Here is a 22,248-nt window from a genome sequence, read left to right as displayed (position 1 = left end):
TGAAGTAACTCAGGTCTCACTCAGGACTCACCACATTGAAAGGTGGGCAGATGTGTAAATCACCGATGAAGAAGATGGAGAGATAGACCAAAAGACACAGAGCTGACTGCTCTTATCTGACTCGTGGCAAGGTTATGTCTGTGTGTGGTGGAAGGGCCCCCAAATTAATGGGGATGATGCTAACTCTGCTCCTAGAAGATTTCCCAGCCAACTCTGGATTTAGGACAAGGTTTCCTGCTCATGCACCATGTGCAGGTGGATTTACTTTCTCCCACATTTTCTAAACAGCACATAAGGTAGAATTTAGTAACAAATCATCATTCCCCTGGGAGAATGAACTAGCACAAGCTCTGAGACCCCTGTAGAGTCTGCCCATATGAACTACCCTCCACTCTGCCCCCCACACTGTGGGGCTCCATTGACAATGGGTTCTCCAGTCCTCCTTCCCCAGTTGTTAGATGAGAATGTCTCCTGTACTGCCTGGCATTTCTCCTGCTCAAAGCCAGCTACCTGAGACCGATGTGCTTCTGTCAGGCCCTGCTCTACTGTCAGCAAGTCAGCCTCAGAACCCCGGCCCTGGGCAGAGACAGTGTCACCTGGGAAAAAGCCTTCTCAGACGATCATGTTAGTCCACCTGGATTACAGGTACCACCAGTGATGTGCAGGTGTGATGGTTAATTCTATATGTCAGTTTGACTAGGCTAAGGGATGCCCAGAGAGCTGGTAAAACATTATTTCTGGGTGTGTCTGCGAGGGTGTTTCCAGAAGAGATTACCATTAAATCAGTTGACTGAGTAAACAGGACCCGCCTCACCAATGTGGACGGGCATCATCCAATCCATGGAGGGCCTGAATAGAACGAAAATGCAGAGGAAGGGCGGATTGCTGTCTGCCTGAGCTGGGGCACAGTCTTCTCCTGTCCTAGGACTTTGGCGCTCCAGGATTTCGGGACTTCAAGTTTAGAACAGAGTTATGCCACAGCCTTTCCCAGGCCTCCAGGTGTGGAGGGCAGGTTATAGGACTTCTCAGCCTCCATAATTGTGTGACCCAATGTCTCATAGTAAGTTTCTTTATATCTATATATCGTAATAGTTCGGTTTCTCTGAAGAATTCCAACTAATAGAGCATGTAAATGTTTAACAGTCAGCTCTGCTGGTGGGGAGAGAGGGGAACATCATGATTTGTGGTATAAACCAATTTCTGTAAATATTCCTACATGCCCAGTTCCAAGCTACCAGTGTATCATTACCGATGCAGAGTCAGAAGAGGTGCACACTATCGACTGGAGTGAGCAGGCAGCACACCTATCTAGATTACCCAGGATTCTTTTCTTCCTACTCCATTTCTGCATCTTGGAAACTCTGCCAATTATTGTACCTGAAGTATAAATGTGGAAACCTTGTAGATTTTGAAATCCTCCCCACCTCACTCACAACGGAATGTGTATGTGTGAAGTAAACTTCTGAATTCAAGCAGACCATGCACTTTACCATGCCTGTTTTCACTATGAGCTCAACCCAACCCACATACATACAGGTTCTTACCTAAAGTTTGGAGCCAGACACTGACCCTGGTTCTCCCACCAGTATGTCAACCTGACCCATACCCTAACCACCCTAGGCCGAGCCCTAACCCTAACTCTAACCCTAACCCAAATCCTAAACTCTGACAATGATCCTAACCCTACCCATACCTCTAACCCCTAACCCTAACCCTATAACCCTAACGCTCTAACCCTAAACCTAACTCTAAACTAAACCCAAACCAGAACCCTACCCCTGACCCTGACTGTGACCCTAACCCTCACACTCACCCTACTCCTACTCCTAACCATAACCCTGCCGTAACCCTACCCTAACACCCAACCCTAACCCTTCACCCCTAACCCTGATCCTGACCCTAACCCCTACTCTGACCCCTAAACCTAACCTTAACCCTAACCTTAACCCTAACCCCTAACCCTGGCCCTGACCTTGGCTCTGAACCTGATCCTCACCCTACCGTCACCCTCTCCTTAATCCTAACCCTTACCAACGAGATGCTTTATTATTGCTCTGAGAAAAGTTTGCAGTCTAGAGGTACTTGTAGTTAATAGTTCACTCTACTCTGGGGAATTCAAGTAATGCACTGTTGTTTGTAAATAAACTGGAGTGTCCTTTTCTCCAAGATGTTTTGTGCTTGGGTGACCCCTGGCTAATTCCCTAGTCCTCCTCTTCCTCTGTTTTTCCCACTGGCCCTTCGGCTCTCTCCCTCTGAGGACGCAGCTCCACCAATTCCATGCAGGAAGTCCTACCCAGTTTCTCCCCCTGCCTCAGCACCTCTTTCTGCTCTGGCTTGGAATGGAGCAGGTTGTCCTGCCAGGTTAACACAACACGGCCTCTGTGTAGGTCCTAGAGATTCTGTGACCTTGGGCACTGTCCACAGCAGACTGACCCCTGGGACCCCTGGAAGCTGGCTCCAGCTCCTAACCTTTGTCCTCTCTTGCAGCCAATAGTTCAGCCACTTCTCTTGTTGAGCAGCTAAGATTCTATTGCGTTTGGGGAACAATAAATTTATTTCTCTTGCATTTTGCTTGACCATCACTTCTCCAAGCAAGGCCAGATCTAATGAACTCTCTATGCAAGTACCTCTCTCTGAGTGTCAAAAGTGATTAACATTTTGCCGTATTTCATCTTTTTAATCTATTTTTATATGCCGAAATATTTAAAGCAAATCCTAGATATCATGACATTTCACCCCTAAATACTTCAATACACAGCTCCACAAAAAAAAAGCTCCTTTTCCTAATTGCACCTAACAGAATTGACAATAATCCCTCCATCTAATATCGTCTATTTTCAGTTTCTGTGAGTGTCTTTTTACAATTGTAAAAGGCAAAAAAGTCTTTCTAAAGTTGATTAGATTCAGGATCAACTTTTTGGCAAGAACGCTTCCTGGGGGGCGCCATGCCCTTCAGACGGCTGCTGGTGTCAACAAGAGTCAGCCTGGGCTCTCCAGTATAAGTTTTCTTTTCTCCTCATAACAAGGAGCCATCAGTGCTTGGCACTCTGCAAACATCTGCTTCCCCTTGACCTTTCTTCTAGAATTTTAACATCTGTTGATGACTGTAGCCCGAATGGAGCATTCCATTAGGGATTCTAAAATAGCTATTTTTGGATTCTGTCATTCCTTCTGCACTTATCAGCTGGAAGTGTTCTGTAAAGTGGCACTTTCCGACATCAGATAGGGCTGTTTGGATACTTTGAAATATAATTTGTGTAGGAAAAGTACACTAAATGCCTAATTCTTTCCTTTTAATTACCACCATAGAAAGTTAATGCAGAAGCTATTTCCAGTGGACACAGATTTTTTTGAAGGCTTTCTCTTTTTTAAGTGTCATCGTAAACTGGATTTTTTAATATTTAGTGCAATTTCGATCACTTAGTCTTGATTCTTTTGATTCTCAAATGGACTGTGGGGAACACATTGAAGCTGCTCCCTGTTCTTTACACATGACTCATTCACCTTTAAAACATTTCATTACTTTCTGGAACAACAAACTGTCTCAGAGTCATATTGTACATTTTCTTTCTTTCTTTCTGTTTTTCTCTGCAAACCTGGAATTAATCATTCCTCCAAGGATCCTCTTTAGAATTTTGATTTTCCCTGGGGTGGGGATGGTCCTTAGAGACCTAACTCTGGGTGCTGTAGGCGTTCATTGTTACAGGACTTTTCAGTGGTCAGAGGCAGAAAAATACATTTTAAAAAATGAGACCATACTGATATTTCTAATTAAAATACGATTACAGATTTTTTACTTAACTTGTTTGATTTTATTCTTGTGTCTATTTTTATCCTAAAAATGGTGGTTCCCTATATTAATATAATTGCTTATTTACTTTATGCTTCAAAATGTAAAATAGTTTCAAAATAACAGTCACAACAATATGAATATGCTACTGCTGCTAACAAAACTGCTGAATGATGTTGAAATTTATTTTCAATTACTGACTATATCCCACTGAGGTTATGTGATTAGGGGCCGGCCCCGTGGCCGAGGGGTTGAGTTCACACGCTCGATTTCAGCAGCCTGGGGTTTTGCAGGTTCGGATCCTGGGCGCAGACCTAGCACCACTCATCATGCCATGCTGTGGCGGTGACCCACACAGTTCAACTAGAAGGAACTACAACTAGAATATACAACTATGAACTGGGGGGATTTGGGGAGAAGAAGAAGAAGAAAAAAAAAAAAGGTGGTCAAACTACTGTGTTCTGAGGTTACTCGAAGGTTTTCCTTTCTCTGTGAGGTTATGCTACCAACACAATATACAATTAGCTTCAACTATTTCAGCTTGCTTTCAATTTATAGAGATTTCTCTTTTCGTTTTGACTTAATTTTACTTTTTGAATGAGTTAAGAAAAAAACCCTGGTCAAACTATAACAAAGGAGCTTAGGAGAAATATGCCTCCATCCGTTCTGTTTCCTACCTCTCCCACACATAAACATTTTCATTAATTTTTTATTTAAACTTGTAGTGCTTATATTATATGTTTATATATAAGCATATATATACACATATATGTATGTATTTCCCTTTCTTACCCCCAAAATACCATACTACTCACACTTTCCTGCGCTTTGATTTTTAAAATCACAATTAAATAATGTATCCTGAAGATCTTTCTATATCAATATATAAAGTACTGCCTTAATATTTTCTGGAGCTGCATCGATTTCACTGTGTGGATGCACTGTAGCTTTTTTTAACCAGTATCCTATTGATGGACATTTGGGTTGATTCCAATCTCTTGCTATTATAAGTAATGTCACAACAAATAACTTGTGTATATATAATGTAAATCTTTTCCTTTGAGATACATTTCTAACAGTGAGATGACTGGGTCAAGGGGTCAGTACATATTGTTTTCCTAATCATTGCTGAATTCCACTCTACAAGGTTGCACAATTACGCGTTCCCAACCAACAGTGCATGAGTGCCTGTTTCTCCACAACCTGGTGTACAGCGTGGACTGTAGGAGTCTAGATTTTGCTAATCTGTTGGTAGGGAAATAATATCTCATTGCACTTTAATTTTCATTTTTCTTAGGGTGAGTGAAGTTGAGTTTTTTCCTATGTTTAAAGGCCATTTGCTTTTATTTTTCTGTAAGCTATCTATTCATGTCTCTTCCAAAGTTTCCATCAGGCTGTCAGTCATTTTTCCCCCAGCTTTATCATGATGTGGTTGACATGTAACATTGTGTAAGTTTAAGGCGTACAACACGATGATTTGACACACGCATGTATTGCAAATGACTATCACAGTGAGAGTAGTTAGCGCCCCCATCGCCTCACAAGACTACCTTGTTGTTGTCGTTGTTGTGAGAGCATTTAAGATCTCCTCTCTTGGCAACTTTCAAGTTTATCACACAGTGTCTTGATTAGGGTCACCGTGCTACACGTGGATGCCCGGAACTGACTCATCTTACCCCTGGGAGTCTGCACCTCTGACCAACGTCGCCCCGTGTCCCTCAGCCAGGTTGCTAGTCTTTTTCTTCTCGATTCATGAGAGATCTTTATATGTCACAGAGATTAGCTCCACAATAAGCATTGCAACTGTTTCCCCAATTTGTGCTTTGTCTCTCGCCTTTGCTTGTGAAGCTTTTTGCCACATGAAAGCTTTTTTTATTTTATTATGTCTAGATGTTGAGTCCTAGATAAAAAAGTTTTCCTCATTGCCAAGTTTTAAATGAATTCACTCATGTTTTCCTTTAATGCAGATCTGCCTGCATCCCTGATCCTTCTGTTCTGTTTCCTACCTCTCCTATGCGTAACTATTTTTATTACTTTTTTATTTAAACTTATAATGTTTATATTGAGCAATTCCAGATCATCTTGGGGCAAGGACACCATGAGATAAATAGAGTCTGGGGGAGCAAACAGTGAGAGGAGCACTTAGACGGGACAAGAAGAAAGACGGCTCTCTTCACCCCTCCTGGAAAGCTCCCCGTCGACTCCGTGGAGTAAGAACCTCACCACGTTTTTACATAGTTTATGGGATACTTCAGATTAATCCCAGTCATTCTCAACTAATTCTTCTATGATTTTCACATAAAGGCCTGAGTTAAAGAACTCTTGTGGGCATTTTGTTGTTATTTATTTATTTGTTTATTTATTAATTTAGTTTATTTACATTCTTTCATTCCAAGGTAAGCTACTGTCCAAAAGCTGGTTACGGGCTCTGGAGTCAAACTGCTTGCAGTCAAACCACATCTCTGCTAACAGTTAGCTGTGTGATCTTGAGCAATTATGAACTTCTCTGAGCCTCTTTTCCTCATCTGTAAGATTAGGAACCCACCCTATAGGAATGTGGTGAAGACTGAGTGAGCTAAGTCTACATAAATGCCTGCATTTATGAGTGCTCTATAGACGTTAGACGTTTTATAAGAACAACAGTGCTGGGAAGCCGTAATTATGGACGTCAAGGTTCAGGTGCTCCAGATAAGCACACCTGGTGAGACAGCTCTCCCACGTCAAGCCTTAGTTCTCTCTGGGGGTGCCCACACTGACAGTCAGACAGACTGCCAGCCAGACGGACTGCCAGCTCAGAGTCTCAGCATTTCACACTTCGCTTCTAGGCCTGTGCACAAACTCAAAGTCATGTGTTTGGGAGAAAAATACTGCAGGGCTGCGAGTCTTTGTTGGTATGAAGAGTGGAGGCTTGTCCCAAGGAAAGGGCAGCCAAAGAGGCCCAGAAGCAGCACACATGGTGAACACCGGCTGAAAAGGCACTTGGCTCTTACAACCTGCAGCCAGGGCTGCTTTGTTGCCTAGTGACAGGTTCTGTTCTGTGTGTGCAAAACCCCCGGGACGACAGTAAAAGGACTGTATCATGAGCATCAGAACACATTTAACACCTATCAGAAAGAAAACAAAATAAAAATAAAACCCAGTATGATTATTGCAAGAATATAATTCTTTGACACTAATTAGTGTCTGGCTTATTATAGAGATCAAAACAAATATCTGTTTCCTTAACAGATCATGCAACCCAAGAAACAGCCCAGACAAGCATGTGGCCCCTTGGAGGTGGACGCGCCAAGAGCCAAGTAGTTCATGTCAGCTCTGTCGTGATAATAACTTTGACTAAAGCTCCAGCACTTGGTCCCCTTCCTCTGCTGTCAGCTTTTGTTCAGAGCGTGCTTCTCGCCCTCACTTCATCACTGCGCAAAGTGATTTTCAGGGCCAAGAGAAGTTACAGGAGTGTCATAATTTAAAGTGTATTGAAGGCTTGTGCTAAGATTATATAAATCTTACCAATTTCAGGCTCTTTTCTATTCAACTCCTGGTAAGAGATATTTGAATAACTAATTGGATACAAACTTTTCTCTTGAAAGATAGTTTAAAATGTTAATATCACAAGCCATTGAAGAAAAAAAAATCTCATTCAGAAATGCCACGTTTAAACATTGAAAATCTTACCTTTTAGCCAGACATCCTTCATGGAAGATAATTCTGAGGTCAGACGATGTGAGTATCTGGTTTAGAGCCACCCGTTAGAATTTAGGGCAGCGGTGGGATGCTTCAGGAGACAGATGTTCACAGGGAAGTTTGGCTGGATCTCGTGAAAGGGATTATGTTCGTGGCAAGTCTGTGAAGATCAGAACACCAATTTGTAAAAAGACCATCCTCATTAAGACATCTTTACTCTCAATGCACATCTCAACTCAAGAAGAGGGAAAGCATGGCAGCCAAGAGAAGGAAAGGATGTCAAGAGCCCATCTGAGAAAATGGAAACTCACCCGACTTTGGTCTCTGCTATGTTCTCTGGGATTGGAGTTACCTAGTTTATAAGATGCTACCACTCTCAAGCTATAGTTTTTCTACAAAAAGCAGGAACGTAGGCCCTGTTCTGATTACTGAGCCTTTGTTGCTAGTTTTTTGGTTGTTGGATTCTTTTCCCTAGTTTATGTTTCAGATATGAATAAAAGTCCATGGATGGAATTTGGTAACATTCCACATTGCCGTAAACAACGTGGTCAAGTCCGAGTTCTCCCGGGGCTGTTAATCTGAAGTTTCATTTCCTAGGGGCCCCACACACTCTTTGCTGCTCAAATGGTCGTTCCTACGGCTCCCTTCTTTCCAAGTGTCTCATGATCTGTTCCTGCAGTCTTTGGGGACTTTATCCTTTGCATTCTCAGCTGATGTGAATGGTTTTATGGACGAGACCTGGGCAACCTGGGCCCCCTGCACTCCAAGCCTTCCGGGCAGTGGTGTGGAGAAGCCATGGCATTGTGCACGCAATGGCTGTTGTCCAGTTTGGGGATATGCAGGGGGCTCTATATCTGGTGAGCTGTCACCGAATCACAGTCTCCTACAAAAGTGGACAGAGCCAGTGGCCTGGGCTGGAAAGGTGTGGACAGGTGATTCTAATCGTCATGTTCCTATAAATCATTGTGTTCCTCAGGCTTAAGTGGAGAGTCTAGGGGTGAAGGAAATTGAAGGGAAGGAAATGAAAGGAAAAGACTCAACTTGGTGTCTAAGATACATCATTTTAGATTGGTTCTTGTGAGTACAGCTTCCGAGACTTCCTGGCGAGCTTGAGAAGTGCAGGGAGCTGGATGGAAGCTGGGCAAGGTGTCTGCAAAGCTCTGCTGGTCCTCTAGGGCTAGAGGGAGGTTATTTTAGGATCAGAAATGTGTGCTTTGGAAATGTGCCTATTTTTTGAGTTTGGATTTTCAACAAGTGTTTTTTATGTTCTCCCTTATTTAGTCAAGTGTTTTTAAGGTTAGTGATAAACCACAAGAACGAAATCAGAAGCGGCACGGGTACATACATTCACAAGTATCAAAATAAAATTACCTAACTTTCAACCGGGTCAAGGGGAACTAAAGAATGTGGGGTGTCCATTCTTGAGTCACAACTTCAAGGGGAATTAATGTGCGGGAAATTTAAGGGGACTCCCCTTCTGGAGTGACTTCCTGGGAACTGTCATTTTCTGCTAAAATCTTGGAAGGTTTGTGTTTTACTCATAAGGGAGGCTGTTTCCCATGAGGATATACGTTGTTTAACTTAACACATACAACACTAAAATTATGTTTAAAAACTGCTTAATAGAGCTAGAAAAATTGAATATTTAAGGAAATTTTACTTCACATTATCCAAGAAGAATTTCCTAGGTTATTGTATGTATAAACCAAGTTTTGGTGTGTTGTTTGCTAAAGAAAGGTGGAAGAGAGTTAAATGTTTTATCATCTGAAAAATCTTAATAGTAGGTTTCAACTTGTTTCTATTTTACTTTTTGCTTTTTCCTAAAATAAACTTGACTTGCTTGGTTTATTAAAAGAAATTTTGTTTGTGTAACTACTTGTCAGACATGAAATGGGCAGAACCATGGCGCTTTATTTGTAGTTTTGCAGGAAAGATCTCAGTAATAATATTACTAACATACTAAAAACGTTTCCCCAAGATGTCTGACTTTTAAAACTAATTTATAATCAGAATCTGCAATGTGCAATTTTAATTTAAAGTGTGAACAACAGTATCACCCTAGAGCCAATGATTACTCCAGTCACTGTCTTAGGAGAGACCTCCCTCCTTCTTTCTACTCCACTCCCAGCCCTAAGAATTCCAAGCAGCACCTTTACTGTGCATTATTATGATTTATAGGAATGACTTTTTTTTCTTTTGATGAGGAAGATTGGTCCTGAGCTAATATCTGTTGCCAATCTTCCTCTGTTTTGCATGTGGGATGCCACCACAGCATGGCTTGATGAGTGGAGTAGGTCTGCACCCAGAATCTGAACCTGTGAATCCTGGGCTGCCAAAGGTGAGTATGTGAACTAACCATTACGCCACTGGGCCCCTACAGGAGCGGTTTATAATGTACACTACTCTTTTTCAAAAAGGATCTGCATGACTGCTTTTTTCGTAGAAGCTTTCAACAAAAGCTAAATAATGAATAATAAGAAATGCTTCTGTTTCTGGGAAGGGTAGCGGTGGGCGGAAGGAGGAAGAGAAGAGGCCTCAGAGAGGGGGAGAGCACTGTGTGGCCGCCCCTTGCGCTGCCTGAGCTCCTGAAGGACTGCGTGGCACTTGGTTTCCTGGGGAGAGGCTTCGAGGGGCCTCCCCTCCAGGAACCCACAGTTCCGAGGAGAAGCGAGACAAGGACACAAACAACTGGAGTTCTAAATAAGTCAGCGACTGAGTAATTTTAAAAGCGTTATAGGCTATTTTTAAAAGAAATACAGCTGTAGTATTGTCAAGTACGTAGAGTAAATTGAATTAACTGCCAAGAAATATTATCAAATTTTAGTTACTGAGGAAGACTCAAGTTTTTGCTGAAATGTTAGGCTTTTTTGACCTTTAAATCATGTTAACATGTTCCAACTAGTTAAAAAAATCTTAAATTTGGGTTACAAAAATTTTTAGTTTTCTGATAATCGGCTGGTTTTGGGCACATGCCATGGGAAAAGGAAGAACAGAGAGGTTTCCTCGGAATCAGACCATTGTGGTTGGCTTTCTCCGGGGCTGAGAGTCCTCAGGGACACACAAACGGCTCAGGGGAACCTGAAAAGCAGCAGTTACAAAGCAGTCCCTGGGTGCTCCCTTGAAGGTAGAGCTGAGAAGTCTCCAGTGAACTGGTCACCGGTCCAAGTGTTGACACCCCATTCAGCTTACCAACATTTGTGTAAAGCCCAGCGAGCTGAAGAAAATGAAATCTGATTTTAAAGCAGCAAAAAGAATGACATAGTTAAAATATAAATGTCTTCCTTGAAAACTTGGTCATTGCTGGAGAGGAGACTATCAGACTGCTGAGAGATGAATTCTCTCAGGTTGATAATTGAACCCCGAGGTGTGTGTGCATCTGGAGCAGCGTAGATATGTGGTTACGTGGCTCAGAGCGCCTCACTTCAATGCCTCCCAGAGCCAGAGGCTGAGACCTGCCCCAGCCGATGGCAGAGGGGAGAGAACTCACCCGGGTGAGGGTGGGTGTTGGTCACAAGTGGGAGCAATTGGCTGAAGAGAACAGCTACTTCTATCTCTGCTACTGAGCCTCTGGATTCTGTCAAGTATATTTATGACCCTGGAAAAGACTAGATTTTAATTTCTTGGCAAAACGTCTGCACAGAAATCTCTTTTACAATATCTAGTAAAAGATCCTACTTTGTAAACACACAGTCTGCAGGGTTTAAAAGCCACGGGGGGATTAAATCACATATGCCTCCTTAAGCCTCCAGAGAGGAAAAGATTCTTCATGAAAAGAGAACTCCACAGCAGCCAGCAGGAAGGGGGCTCTGCTTAAGGTCTCTGGTCTGTCTTCTCTCCTTTTGTGTTCTCACTGACTCTGAGAGACACTAAGTGATGCCACTTAGAAAATAGAGCAACACCCTCCAGCCCACCCTCTGGTTCCTGCTAAATTCTGGGCACAACAGGCCCCTCTTATCTTTCTTCCTGTCTGGTGTCAACACAACACCGTAATGTCAGCACCATGAGGTCACTGAGAACACCGATCGGCGTCAGTGAGAAGCATCACTCAGGACCAGTTCCCTGTAAAAGCCAGGCCAGGGACCCAGCATGAGTGGGCTCCTGGCACATGGCACCAACAGAACTGGCAGGAACAAAACTCGGAGCTCCTGAACCAGTGACGTCTCATGTGAGAAGTGCTCTAACAAGGAGGGATGTTCTGCACAGTGACAGATGCCTCCCAGCCGTGGCCACACTTCAGGATGGGGCACCGAATGCGATGGCATTTGATGCAGATTTGTCATCTGTTTTGTTCAAAGGGAAAAGCATTGGGTAGAAAAATCCCCAAATTGATTTTTTTTGTCTTCTAGGTGTAGGTATCTGGTATGTGGTGACATGCTACATGTTACAGGCAGTCTCCTGAGCGAGACCTAATTCAGGTTCTGCTGTGCTAAAAAGGATTTAAGTGTTCATAGTTTAAGCCCCACCTTGATAAGGAAAAAAGTTATTCATTACTCAGTTATGCTAACCCTACAATTTCTAACCCAGAGCAAGGATGGTGAGTTTATGGCACATACATAACTCTCTGGTTTGGGACGCGTGTGGAACATTGTTAATGGATCAGGTGTTCCACAGGCCTTCAGGACTCTTCCCAGCAGAGCACCACAGGCGGCTGTCCCCCAGGAGCCTCCTCATCGGGATACAGGAGTGCGTCACGGCACCAGGTGCAGGAGTGCATCATGGCACCAGGTGCAGGAGAGCGGGAAGGCCTCCACTCTGTCAAGAAGCAGAAGGCTAACCTTTTCTCCACCTTTCACCTCTGAGCATTTGTGGAAGGCAGAACAATGGCCCCAAAGATATCCTAATTCCTGGAACCTGTGAAAATACTACTTTACAAGGCAAAAGGGACTTTGCTGACATGATTAAGTTAAAGATGTTGAAATGAGGAGATTATCCTGGACTATCAGGTGGGTCCAGTGTAATCACAAGGGTCCTTAAAAGAGGGAGGCAGAAAGGTCGGAGTTGAGGAGATGTGACAATGCAAGCAGAGGTTGTAGAGGAGCGACCATGAGCCAAGAAACGGAGGTGGCCTCTGGAAGGTGGGAAAGAAAGAAAACGAAATTCCCCTGGAGCCTCCAGAAGGGACATGGCCCTGCTGACCCATTCCAGGCTTCTGACCTCAAGAATTGCACAATAAGACACTTACTCGCATAATCACTAAGTTTATGGTAATTTGTTACAGCATCAGTAGGAAATTTATGCAGCATTTACTTCATTTGTCTCTCTCTACTGGCTGAGAGACTGGCTGTTTCTTTCCGCTCCTCAGTTGATGTGGGAAACACAGCCTCCCCAAAGCGCCCAAGCTTCCACGTTGCAGGTTCTGCCACACGGAGGTGCCGACTCAACTCTCTTCTTCCATTTCCAAATTCCAGAAAGAGAATGGGACCAGGTCAGCTTGTGTCAGGGGTTCCCCCTTTGCTGGCCAGCCAAAACCAGGGTGTGGGGTCACACAGCATAAGCTGCCAGGAACCCACCCCTGTGGAAGGGCTGAGTGGATCCCAGAGATGAGGGGAGCACAGACCTCTCAGCAGGTGTCTACCATGTTGTTCATGCCTTCATTCATTGACTTCCTACGTTTCAAATGTTACTCTATAAGTTCAATGGATTGGACATTGTAGATCAATCACATAATGGACCCATTGTTTCATGCCTCTATATATTTATACCTTTTGGTCATGCACCTCTAACCTAATCTGACCTTGGCCACATGCCTTGCTTTGGCCAGTGGGACAATAGCAAATCTGATGCAAATGGTCTTGTAAAAGCACTTGCACATGTCTGCTGCTTCTCTCAGGCCTTTATCCCTGTCTTAAGAGCAGGCCCAGGCCAGCCTACTGGAGGATGAAAGACCCTGTAGCTCAGAGCCAAGTCATCCCAGCTGAGGCCATCCTAGACCAGCCAGTCCCCAGCTGACCTGAGAGTTGACCACAGATGCATAAGTGAACCCCACTAGCCCGGCTCACGCTGGTACAGTTGCTGAGCCACCCCCTAGACTCATGAGCAAGAATAGATGCTAATTGTTGAAAGCCACTCAGGTTTTGTGGTTGTTTGTTACACGGCATTATTGTGGCAATAGATCATTGATCCAGGGAATGTGATGTTCAAATATAATTCTATTTCCTTAAATCAATTGCCCTCAAGGCTGATCCTAATTATCCTAGATGAAAACTGGCTTTCAGCGTCTCAGCCAGAGATCAGACCTGCAGCATCAGAAGGAGAGGAAGGCGGATTAATGTGTTCTTGCCAGTCTCCCATGGCTCCAGCCCTCTGGTGCTCTGCCAAGTGCTCTCACACAGCCTCACTCAGTAAAGCCTTGTAAACGCTGGGTGAGGCAGGTTTGTTGATAGACGAGGAAATTGAAACTCACTGAGAGTCAAGCAATTTGCTCAAAGTTGTTTCCATACTACATCCGTGAATTCAGATTTGATCCCAGGTCTGTCTGTTGCAGAGCTGCCCTTCAGTCTCCAGAATGTAGATGTAGCAAATGAAAATACAGGACGTTCAGCTAAATTTGAAGTTCAAATAAAAAACTATTTGTTACTGATCTGAAATTCAAATTAATTGGCACCCTGCATTTTATCTGGCAACCCCACCAACGTGAAGCTTCCTTGTTGGGAGGAGCGATCTGCGTGTTGTAGTGTGGCAGGTCTCATTCCGCTCTGATAAGAATACGTTTGAGAATCACTGATTGTTGCACCTGCACAGGAAGTCGCTGGCTCTCTGGGGGCTGAGGCTCTGCTCTCAGTCCCGAGTCTCACATCCTCTGTGAGGTCTGTGACCTCAGACGCCTCTGGTCCTGTACTCTTTAGATGCTTTCTCAGCCGCAGAGTGGGGGCAGCCAGGCCCCTTGCTGACTCTTTTCTAGGCTGCTCTAAAGAGGAGTGGAAAGTATGTAAATCACTGGGTGTATGTTGGTGGTTGTCAATGAACTAAAAAATCTGAAAATCCAGGATTTTTTCTGCCTATGCATAAGAAATTAAGGACAGGTCAGAGGAAACGAATAGTAATGCTTATCATGTGCTAGGAATTTCTCAAAACATTTAAAATTATTTAATCCACACAGAGGCTCTGCGAGGCAACTGCTTCTATCATCGACTTGTTTAACAGAGGAGGAAATACCCGGGCTCAGTCAGTAACCCTAGTTTCACAGCCATTAGTGGCCGTGCTGCATCTCAAGCCCAGGCTGCCTCCAGCTGGAGGTCAGATGTCCCACCATTATGCCACGCTGCCTCTTAGCAAGCGGCTACTGATTTCTGGGGTGAGCCAGGCATTGCCCCAGGATACGGCAGTGAATACAGCTTTTGCCCTTACGAATCATGCGTTCTGGTGAGGAGAGGTGGAAAACAGAGGCAAAAAAAAGTTCAACTGTCCTAAGGGCCACGAAGGCGATAAAGCAGAGTCCTGTCATGGAGAGTGTCTGGGAGAGGCGGCTGCATTAGAACGAGAACCGCTTTCTGAGGAAGTGACATCTGAGCTGAGGTCCTCTAAGAAAAAGGAAGTAGCCCTGCAGGATTCGAGGAAGAGCCACGCCAGGAAGAGGGCATGCTCTGCGGGAAGGCGAGGGAAGCAGAAGCCCAGGGGCCGAGCGAAGGAGAGGGAAAGGAGAGGCGCCCCAGGGGAGACTGCGCTCCCAGCGGGAGGAAAGAGCAGCAGAGCTCTAAGCACTGGGCACGCGGTCTGAGTCGCCGCCAGGGTCACTGCGGGGGCTGCGGGAAGACACCGTGAGCACGAGCACGAGCAGGGTGGTCGGTGGCAGCGGAGGGAGGAGGCCGATGTAGGAGGCCGCGGCAGCTGCTCCCGGGGGATGTGGCTCTGGACGAGGCGGCGGCCTGCAAGGATTGTGATGTGTTTCCTGGGCACCGATTAATAACGAGCGGCGTCTGGGAAGGAGCGCGGTTGGGGTGGAAGAACAGACTTCTGCTTTGACCTTGTTAAACCTGAGGTGCTTAGGAGACCCCAAAAGGGACTGTCGGGATTGGCTGAACCGCCAGGTTCTGCCTCCTTTGTCCCTGTGTCCCCTCTCCCTGTTGCTCCATGTAAACCCAGAAACAGAACTGAGCATGTCTCTTAGATCCTAAACTAGAATTCGCTCATGCAGAAAAGTGTTAAGGAGCAATGTGAGCTGAAGACTTGGTTCAGGAGAAGGGGAGGCATTTTACGTCGTGAATCCCGTGGCGAACAGCTTGAGCACTAACTAGCCCATTGTTTGCCAACGCCCTTCCCTGCCCTGGCGCCGGCTGCACAGGAGCGCTCTGACCTTCTCTGCGCGGCACCCCCGCAGTCGCGGCGCTTCTGTTGTCCAGATGCATTTCTGCTCTGCGCTGACCTCCGTCGGATTGCAGATGCCCTCTCTGCTGTGACGCGAGCCCCGCGGCCTGCCCCGATGGTCTCAGCCAGACTTACACACCCAGACCCACCAGGCTGCCTGGCAAGGCGCGGCTGCCTTTGGACCGAGTCTCATCCGCCTAAAGTTCAGAAGCTAAGGGTTATAAATGAAAGTAGGTGTTTCCTGTTGTGTGTATGTAGACACTAAAGATTAATACCTTGGTTCTTGTCCTTCCGTATAAAGAACTGTTCTTTAGAGATTAATGGGTAATTGTGTAAGAGCATAGCGAGGCCATCGTGTTACACTAAAGGGCGCCAGCCCCACCTCTGTTGGACTACTTGCTACTCCACACGTACTGTAAAAAATTCACGTGCTTTCCTGATTTATGGCCTCCACTTATGTGCTCCCTGATAGCTTGATAAATTAAAACTTTGTTCTATGAGTTTCTCTCCAGGAACAGGCTGACCACAGGGAAACACACCTACAAAGCATCCATCACAGCTGACAGAAGAATGGAACAATCAAAGGCCCTGGAGTCTGTCTTGCCTGAAGGAAACCCTCTTCTTACTGCCCATTTTCCCTGCGTAACTGGCTCAAGATTCTGTAATCCTTGAAGATGAGTTTTTGAGACATTAGTCTGCCATCATCCCGATTATGCTGGCTAATCTAACTAAACTTCCTTTCTGGATCCTAACTCATGACTGATGGGCTCAAATCGTTGTGAAGAGAGCGAGTCCACTGCTCGCTGTCAGCGGTTCATGAACTATTTATCATTACAGATTTTAGTGTGAGTTGTCTTTTTCCAAAATCACAATCACTGTACTTATCTCTTAATGTGTAAAAGGACAGTTGTCTTGACTGAGGAGGATTGGAGTCCTAGTCTTTTAGTTCTTTTTTGTTGCTGTTGTCTTCTCGTTCGGTCACCCAAGACCAGAGGGGAGACATGCTTCTTGTGTCCTGGTTGGTTGACGCAGCCCGTAACCCATGTGGCCATCTTCAGGGTACACTATGCTCTCAGGTGCTGACTAGGTGCTAAATAAGTGGGACTAAGTTCTTCCCCCACCACGTGTATATTCCAACTGGGAAGGTTGTATTCTAGAAAATTTTGAATGATGAGATGTAGGAAAAGGATTATGAATTGTATTGTGTACTCTGCTTAAGGAGTGAGTACCCTCTCCTTGTTTCAGAAAGCTTGCGTGCAATAGCAGGCAGCAATCAGACCAAACAGAAGTCCTATCTTAGTGTAGCATTGCTGACACACAATATTTATAAATTTGTGATGATTCTTAGGAACAGAATTCCCTGCTTTCTTTCCTGTGGTAAGGTTAAAAAAAACCCAAGAACACTAAGTCTGGGCTTCTGCCAGCAAGCCCTGCATTAGGAAGGAGTGTTTATTAGTTGGAAAAAGTAGCATGTAAATTAAGCATTCCTGCGTGCTGAGCAGGCAGGCGATCTGGATGCAGCACGTCAAGAAAGATCTGAACTGTGAGGCCCTGGACTTCTTAGCCCCTTTGTCGAGAAGTCATCATTTCCAAATGCTATTTGAACGTAAACTCAGAACATACAGCCCAGAAGTCAACAGCAGATCATCTGTCAAATGAGTGGTGATAACAGTTTCCATTTGTTACCCTTCAGGAAACGTGAGCTAGTGTCAGGAAACAGCCTCAAAAGTAGACGGGTTGGAAAGCACTATTTTTCCAGCAGTAATTATAATAGCTAAAGTAAACTAAGTACTGTGTTTAGCCAACCAATAGCATTATGTCTTATATCAGGTTTAAGTCAATAAGCAAATAAACAAGCCCAGGATCTATGAAAAGTATTGGGTGAGTCAGGAGCCGGTGATAGAGTTTTTGCTCTGGATTTGTTGCTTGACTGCCTTCTCTGGAAGAGCAACAGGACGTGCCTGTTGTCAGCCGCAGCACACATTGTCCTGGGCCACCATGCGAGTCTCTGGGCTTTGCCCTGTCCAGGCATCTCTGACGAGGGAGTGTCACCGAAGTTGTGGCTGTGAGGTCTCTGCTCCAAAGAAACACAATGTGGCTGTGTCCATCGCATGGAGCATCTCTCTTTCTGTCTCACTCACAAACATACCCCAAAGACCTAGTCAATTTTCTCGCCATAGCAAAATTTAGACATTTATGTATTTAGTCTTTGCAAAGTTGCTTCTTACTTTATTTCTCCACATTAATAGACTATTGGTTATTTTATTCCAAAAAATTTCAGACTCACAGAAAGCGAGGAAAGTAATAACAAAGATGTGGGTGCCTGCTCTTCAGAGTTAACACATATAAACAATGTGTTTTATTCGGGTGAGTGTTTTAAAGACATAAGAATGAGAGCCAGTGTCCCTTGGTGCCACCCCTTCCCCTCCTTCCACTCCTGAGACAGACACCCCTGGGAAGTCGCTGGGCAGCCTTTGCTTCTAAGGTTCTGTACTTTACCGCAGATGCCTGCAGTGACGACATTTGGTTCACTTCTGCGTTTTAAAATTTTACACAAGTAACAATTTAACCTGTAAATCAGTCCAAAACTTGTCTTCTTTTCACTCAACATTGTTTTTGAGATCTATCCGTAGGAAGCATTTAGATCTAGTTTATCCATTCGTTCTGGCTGCTGTGGGACTATTCCCAAATATGTTTATCCACACATTTAAAGTTCTTTCCTCTCCCGTCCTTTTGGCGATAGCAAACAAAGCGATTGTGGGCGTTTATGTTCACATCGCCTTGTGATCCCGGGAACACTTTTTCATACTGTTTTGGCCTTGCAGATTCTCTGTCCTATGAATTGCCTGATCGTGTCCTTGTCTACTTCTCCACTGTGTTGTTTGCGTTTTCTTACAGATCGTTTCTTTTTTATATTCTTGATACGATGCTTTTTGGCTGCATGGGTGGCAAAGGTCTTTTAGAGTTTGTGATTTGTCTTTTTACGTTGTTTATGGCGTCTTTTATTGTGTAGATTTTTTACATTTTAATGTACACAATTTATTATTTGTACTTTTCAGGTTTGTTTAAGAAATCTTTCTCTTTTTGAAATCATAAAATTATTTGCCTGTATTTTCATATTTTGAGGAAAATATGAAAACTTTAGGCCCATACAGTTTATCTGGAATTTACTTTTATATATATGGTAAGGTAGGGGTCTAGTTATTTTTTTTCTCTACATGGATAGCCAGTTGTCTTAACAATGTTTATTGACTTTCTCTCCTAATCGGTAACACCACCTCTGTCGTATGCCAAGTTCTCATATATAATAGCCCTGTTCTGGCTTCTGTTTGTACCTCTCCCTGTACCACCCAATTTTAATTACTACAGCTTTATTATAAGTCTCAGTATGTAGTATGGCAAGTGCTCTCTCCTGGTTCTTCTTAAAATTGCCCTGCTGTGGTGGATAAAACAATCTCCCCACAAAATGTCCACGTCTGAATCCCTGGAACCCTCTTATCTTACGTGGCAAAAGGGATTTTGCAGAGGTGATTAAGTTAACACTCGAGGTGGAGAGATATCCCGTATTATCCAGGTGGACCCAAAGTAGTCACAAGGTCCTTTGACAGGAAGGCAGGAGGGTCACTGTTAGAGTAGATGATGACAGAAGCACAGGTCAGAGGTGGCCTCTAGAAACTGGGCAAGTCAAGACAGGATTCTCCCGTCTCCAGAAGGAACGCAGCCCCGTTGACACCTTGATCTTAGCCCTGTAAGTCTCATTTTGAACTTCTGACCTCCAGAACAGTAGGGTGTTAACTTTGTGTTGTTTTAAGTCTCTAAGTTTGTGGTAATTTATTACAGGAAACTATTACGCTAGATTACTCTTGCTCTTTACTCTTCCACATGAATTTTAGAATAATTTTATTAAGTTCCACACACATCCACAAATTCCACAGAAAGTATTGATTGGAACTGTATGGAATTCATAGATAAACTGGTGAAAAGTGATGTCTGTAGCTTATTAAGTCTTCTCATTCATGAGCATAATATACCTGTACGCTTAGTCAGTCTTTTAATTAAGTACAGTCATGTGCCGCCTAATAATCCTTTGGTCAACGACAGACCACATATGCGACGGTGGTCCCATAAGATTAGTGCCATGTAGCCTAGGTGTGTGGTAGGCTGTCCCATCTGGGTTTGTGTAAGTCACTCTGTGATGTTCACCCAACAACGAAATTGCCTAGTGACACATTTCTCAGAATGCGTCCCAGTCATTAAGAGACAGACAACTGTATTCTAATTATCTCCATAAAGGTCTTCCACATCTTTTGATTGATAGATTTATTCTGAGGTACTTTGTAGTTTTTATTTTTCATGGAACAGAATTTTTTTAATTACATTTTCTCATTTGTCATTGTTTGTATATAGGAACACTATAGGTTTTTCCAAATTGATCTTTTTTCCAGCAAACTTGCTCAACTTTAAAAAAATTTTCTCCTAATTTGCCTAAAGTGCCTATTGGATTTTCCATGTAGACAATGGTGATTAACAAACGGTGTGTCTTCCCTTCTAGTCCTTGCCCTCTGCTCTCTGTGCCTTGTCTAAGTGCAGTGGGTAAGCTTCCAGGCCAGTAGAACAGGCAGTGATGGTGTTCCCTTCTCGTTCTGGTCAGCCGGCTTTGTAGTTCTACATGTTCTTTCCTGTTTTGAACAATGAAACAACCTGTACTGTTCAAGCCATGGGGACCAGCTACCTCTTTTACACGGTCAGTTCCACAAAGATCTTTCTACAATGATCCTCCATCTCTGTGCCATCTGTTTGCCTTTGTCCAAAAGACAGCCTCCTTTGGAAAGTTGGTGGGCTTTCCCTTACAAACCCTGTTTATGGTATGAAATTAAGAAAATCCCCAAAGGGAGCAATAAGCCAAATAAATTTTAATAGTAGCACTATGTTTTTTTCTGGGATCTCTTTAATCAGCCTAGGATGTCCAGCATAGATGTCTAGGATACATTTACAGGGCTCCCACCGCATCCTCGATGATGGGAGTGCCCTGCAGAAGGCCTGGTGGACTCTGGAGCCGCACAGGAACCTGGCCCGGGAGTCCCACAGCTGAATAAGGAAATCCAGCCCCTGTTGGAGGTGCAGTGGGGGCCAGCCGCCATCTCAGGGAGATCTGGGAGGAGGTGGAAACTGGGGACTCAGCCACTGCCCTCCCACACCAACAAAGTGAGCTAGCAAATCCACAGCAACATGCATGCGTGGCAATGGTGCCTGACCTAACACCGACCTTCTAAGCATAAACATGGCTGCTGCTTCGCTTCTGCCTCCCAAATCTGGTAAAAATTTCTCCTGTGGCCAACCTGTGCCCAAAACCATGCAGAGAAGGGAACTCTGGGAAACACAGTTCTAGCTTAACTACATTGACAATAAAAAGCTACCACAGTTATTGTCTCTTAGATGGAAAGCGTCTTATGTATATCACATCCTCTTGACTGTATACAGAATACCTTCGCTTAGCCAAATTTTAAAATTTTTAATAAAAGTCTATTAAGGCTTAATTTGAAAAATCTATCTTTTGTTCCAACATTGGACATCGTCCTTCACATTTCCCAGAGGCCCTCATGGGTAGCAGTTGAATTTTTCTTTCCTTATTCACGTTAGATAACAAATGTACCACATCATCAGCATGAGAGACAGGCAAAACATTTAATTAACTAACTAAAACAGTGTGTATACACATAATTATACACGATTGTGTTACATGTGTGATTTGCCACTGTAGCTTTCCTCACATCCTTTTTGGAAGTGCATGGGATAAAAAAACAAAACAGGATATTTCCACGACTACGTTTGATTTTCACGAGACTTTCCAAAGCAATGTCCAAAGAAGAATCCTCTGACTCAACACTTTCATTTCCAGAGAGGAGTCCTCGAGTGGACACTTCCTGTTTCCCGTTGTTTCATTTCCAGAGAGGAGTCCTCTCCGTGGGCACTTCCTGTTTCTCGTTGTTTGGACACGAGATGGACGGTCATAGTGGCCTCTTCCCAGGGAAGTACGACTTCTCCTCTAAGGTGCATTTGCTAATTTCTCTTTTGTTTCTTTTTCAATCAAGGCTGGATGCCTGTGTCAGTACTGATTCTTGGTTGGGATTTTTCACTCAAAACAGTCCGAACACAAAACAAAGTTTTTGGACAAAGATTTGAAGTGAGAGTCTAACAAAAGGTGTGGAATATGATATGTGGACTAGTGTATTATTTATGTCACTATTTTGAGATCTTATCTTGAATTCTTAGGAACCTCAAACTACAGCTTGTAGTGTTAGTCCTTGGGGTACTGTTTTTTGCATAATAAATGCAAAATGATACTAGTTTTATTTTATGGTTTACCTTGAGAAATTTCATGTAAAATAATGTATCTAAGTATAAACCATTATTTCTGAGATATAAAGTATACTCTCGAAATCTTCCCAGAATCTCTAATTTTGTAAATGACCAAA

The 22,248-nt window shown here is 43.9% G+C and overlaps 1 long non-coding RNA gene across 1 annotated transcript in view; it reads right to left on the bottom strand.

Moving 5' to 3' along the window:
* Nucleotides 1–21,658, bottom strand: part of LOC139044569 (uncharacterized) — a 35,594-nt gene extending 13,936 nt beyond the window's left edge. The window contains exons 1-2 of the long non-coding RNA XR_011501617.1: nucleotides 15,762–21,658; nucleotides 7,460–7,628 (exon numbers count right to left, since the gene is read on the bottom strand). This is a non-coding gene — a long non-coding RNA (uncharacterized lncRNA). The remainder of the gene's footprint in view (nucleotides 1–7,459; nucleotides 7,629–15,761) is intronic.
* Nucleotides 21,659–22,248: the final 590 nt, after the last annotated feature.

The sequence above is a fragment of the Equus asinus genome, chromosome 2, assembly GCF_041296235.1.
Source record: "Equus asinus isolate D_3611 breed Donkey chromosome 2, EquAss-T2T_v2, whole genome shotgun sequence".
Lineage (NCBI taxonomy): Eukaryota > Metazoa > Chordata > Mammalia > Perissodactyla > Equidae > Equus > Equus asinus.
This window is presented reverse-complemented; position numbering and strand designations above follow the sequence as displayed.